Source organism: Meleagris gallopavo, chromosome 9 (genome assembly GCF_000146605.3).
Source record: "Meleagris gallopavo isolate NT-WF06-2002-E0010 breed Aviagen turkey brand Nicholas breeding stock chromosome 9, Turkey_5.1, whole genome shotgun sequence".
NCBI classification, from domain to species: domain Eukaryota; kingdom Metazoa; phylum Chordata; class Aves; order Galliformes; family Phasianidae; genus Meleagris; species Meleagris gallopavo.
In genome coordinates this window covers 4,153,173-4,157,327 of record NC_015019.2, presented here as the reverse complement: position 1 = coordinate 4,157,327, position 4,155 = coordinate 4,153,173, and the positions used below count along the sequence as shown (strand labels likewise).

Here is a 4,155-nt window from a genome sequence, read left to right as displayed (position 1 = left end):
CGAGCCGAGCCGCCGTCGCCCCACATCTGCCCGCCGCGGCCTACCCTGGCGGCCTGAGCAGGCGTGGAGCAATGGGGCTAATCACCTGTGATATAACCGCTGTGCTCCCGGCCGCTGGAGGTTTCACTTAAGCACTAAATCCTCAGCCCTTTCATTTGCTGGTTTTCTGGTCAGGCAACAGTTGTCTTCCGGAGTTCCAAAGCGAGGCGGGATGTGGGGGTCTCACACCTCACCGTGTGCCGATGGGGCACCCAGCTGAGAGCAGGGCAAACCACAGCCAAACATCATCCACAGCCAACACACTGCCATCCCCACAAACACCTCCATCCCCACACCACATACCGCTCCCCTCTCAGGTGGGGGAATTCAAAACCACCAGGCCTCAGTTCAGAGCAGGCAGCTCAGCCGGGCCCTGCAGTCACAGCAATGGCAGCGCATCGGGCAGCATTCGGTGCCTGTCTGCTTGCAGTTGCTCGTTTGCTTCCAGGATTGGATCCAAGAAACACAAAAGCTGCACTGTCAACATGAATCTTAGTTAGTAATAATTAAGTAGCTAATAATATTTTCCAGTGTTTTTACACGCAAAGGCTCTTTCTGCGTATTTTTTCTTGCTCTTCATTCAAATAATAAGCAGAGGCACAGTTCTCACTCTGTTTCTCAGAGCTCCTTGGGCAATAGTTATTTCACAACACCACAGGTGAACGCTAAAATCCCATTACAAAGCATTACAAAATGCAAAGGTTGGTAAAGATACCATTACCCATGCTGATCAAAATAATCAGATGTAAATCCAGGTAATTCAGGGATGCATTTGTTCCTCGTGGTCACAGAAACGATCGGAATACAGGACAGTGCCAAATCTCCACACTGCAGAAAGAGGTTTGTGGGGGTTTGTTTTAAAAGCTTCTGCAAGTATTTTTCACATCACGTTATCAAAGTATTTAATTGTAGTGTGCTTTAAGTGGATTAATTAATAGTTGAGAAGCAGCTTATTTTGAAAACAAGTACTGTCAAACTTGGAGCCTCTCCATTCCATTATCAAGGCCCTCTCTGTAAGTTACATATCTGTGACTGCAGCTGTGTTTAAAGTTTCTGAATGTTAGCAATCATAGCAGAAATGCCAGGAGGGATAAACAGATAAATAATTTTATGTAAGTATTAGTGCATATCAATGGAGCCAGACTGCAGGAACAGGATTTGAATCTCTACAGATAAGGCAAAAATGCTGATACCATATTTTTTGTACTGCTGCACGTCAGTCTGGAAAGACAGCTCCCAGATAGGAATAGATTTACTAAGGCCTGAATGGAAAGTAAACTATTGGTAGGAGGTGCCAGCTAATACTGCTAGGTTCCTGCACTGAGAACTTGATGAGGCCACCTATGCATTTCTCTCACATCAACCAGATGAAGTCAGAGACTAACTTTTGATTCCAGCTGATCTCAGCCAATTCGAACTGGCAATCCAGGGGCCTCACGTCCTACAGTGTCCTAGAGCCAGGCTGCGTCAAATGCTAAACAATTAGAAGTTCATACCCTCACATTTTCATGTTGATTTTTTTTTCTTTTAACCCAGACTGCCTGAAATTCGAAAGCCAGTTCTCTCACATTCAAACGTAATATTTAAAGGTCAAGACAAAACACTGTTTCCAGTTTCAGAGGATGACCTTTCTAAGGGCAGCAGCAGGCAAGGTTCACATACTCTCCCTCTCTTGAGGATTCTGGCTTTTGGAGCTTGCTCCTGCTAGATACCACAAAAGCTACAGTCCAGCAATTTTCTGGGCATTATACAAGTCATTTACTTAAAGAGTTTTTGTTGTTGGTTTTTTTTTAATTACTATTACTGAAAATAATGGACACCGCAGTTGCTAACATGTATGAATGCAGTAAGAGCAACTAGTTCTATACTACCACCACTCTATAGAATTTCTCTTTTTCAGTGCTGACTACTTGGCAGCTATGGTGACAGACATTTGTTACATCTATAAGTTCAAAGTATTCTTAACTTTCAAATGAAATTACACTCATTTTAATTTCTTTAGCTCTGATCGTTAAAGAAATTGTCTCTAAGGGGAAATTAACCTGAAGAGCTACTGCAGATTAAAAATAAAAACTTGTGCTAAATAATAACTACTCTCACCCCTCAGCAGTTAGCCATTCTTAAGCCAGACAATGGAAGAGAACAGGCTTCTTCTGCCACTATGTCACACAGCCCCTTCTGGAAAGAAAAAAAAAATACAAAAACAAATACAACAACAAAAAGTAGACGAGTATGTTCCAGGATATTGCTCAGCAGCACTTTTTTTTTTCCTTTCTGATTTTGTAAGTACACTACATGCTTCCACAAACTGTAACTCGGCCCTACAGACTTCTGCCCCCTTCACTTGCTCCATTTTCCTTTCTGTTATCCCTCCACTAAAGACATGTCAGAGCTTGAAAGTCAGTCAGCTTTCTACAACATTTGAAGAGCGTGGGTTTGCCGAGTAGAGGACAGTAACTGAAGCTGAGGTGCAAATCCCTTATTACTGTGTGCCTTCAGACTTTGTGTGAACCTCTCATGGCACTTGAATTTCTTTTCACAGGCTTCAGTGAATTCAAAAATTCCATTTTCAGATGAAGTATAAGGAATAGACAACAGATACATGCCCTGTCTGCAGCCCATTTTCTGCTGATTTATTGACTGTGCATAAATACAGCACTATAACTGTCATATTTAACCACAAAGAGAAAGCTCTATGCTCAGGAAAATAATTCAAGGAACATCTGAGAGTTTCATTAAGTCATGTCATCTCTTCCATGCAGTAAAAGACGCCTTTTAGTGAAGGGGAAGAGTCCAGCCAGCATTGTTTCCTCTCTTTCTCTCTCTCTCTCTCTCTCTCTCTCTTCCACCCCAAACCCACAGTTTAAGCCTTTGCTGTACATTACAGAGGCCAGGAAGGTGGGCAAGCTTGCATTTCAGTTCTGTTGCAACCACACTAAGGAGAGATGAGAACCTCCAGCTACGCTCCTTGTCACACAGCCATTCCTAGAAAGCTGCTGCCAGCAAGGCAGCAACAGTGCACAAACACAGCTCCACAAAACAGACTATACTGTCCTGTCCTTGGCTCTTTCAGGAAAGAAAGCAGAATCTTCAGGCCCTCACAGGGCTGCCAGCTGCATCCACCAAAGAGTATCATGGTCCAGAGGGCTCCCAAGTGCCTCTCTGCAAGGTTTTCATGTGAACATGGCTGACACTGCCTGTGGTCCAAAGGTAAAAGACAGATCACCACTACCTGCATAACAGCAGGTACATTTTAATTTCTATTTTGCTTTAAAGACCAATGAGAAGGCTATGAGGAAGTGATTGATTGCATAAGATGGTGGATCGTTTTGCAATAGTGGTAGATAAGCAAAACTCTGACAAAATGTCTCCGAGGAGAAGCTTTGAACAGCAAAACATGCTGTAACAAACTTGCAGAGGCTCTCCATGTGAGAGCTGATTTCAAAGTCCAAGAATCCCTCCACAGAAGAAACAACATCCAGAAAGTTTGAAGCAATAAAAAAAGCAACAACAAACAAAAACCATTCTGACTACTGGAAAAGAAACTGAAACAGTAGGTGTAGCAAGCTGGAGAGATGAGTTACTGTAAACGTGAAGATGAGAAAAAGAAATTAGAATACTGCACATACCTATGCATCTGCAGAGAGATACAAAATCAAAAATACGTGCCTCAGCTCCATGCATCTTTGTGATCAAACTGCAAATAGCATCAGATTAAGACCCTGCAAATCTCACTGAGTTTTCCCAACGAAGATTATCATCTCTTATGCATGCTGGGAGACAACAGAGAAAAGAACAGGAGAAGGATTTCTGGCAGCCTGAGGCAGGAGCTGTGTGTAGCAGGCAGTCACAGCCACAACAAGCAGGGGCTCAGAGGCTGGAGGAGCCCTGGGGATGCTCTGACCTGTAGGTGCATTTGAATTGACAGCCAGCCAAGAACTGTGTGAAATTCCCCGTTACTTCCTTTTACTGGTCTTATGCTAAATGTTGCTAAGCTGTACCTGGGAACTGGGCCAAATCAGCTTGAGAATCTTTGGATGAAAGGCATTATATTAAAAATATATATATATATATAATATTATATATATATATATATATATATATATATATATATAT

The 4,155-nt window shown here is 42.6% G+C and overlaps 1 long non-coding RNA gene across 12 annotated transcripts in view; it reads right to left on the bottom strand.

Annotated features, from left to right (window-relative positions):
- Positions 1–6: 6 nt before the first annotated feature.
- Positions 7–4,155, bottom strand: part of LOC104912158 — a 19,939-nt gene continuing 15,790 nt past the window's right edge. For 8 of the 12 annotated variants that reach the window (XR_004160624.1, XR_004160621.1, XR_004160619.1 and 5 more), the window contains 2 exons: positions 2,140–2,217; positions 7–867 (listed from right to left, as the gene is read on the bottom strand). This is a non-coding gene — a long non-coding RNA (uncharacterized LOC104912158). The remainder of the gene's footprint in view (positions 868–2,139; positions 2,218–4,155) is intronic. The other 4 variants (XR_004160622.1, XR_004160627.1, XR_004160626.1 and 1 more) reach the window with 4 other exon arrangements.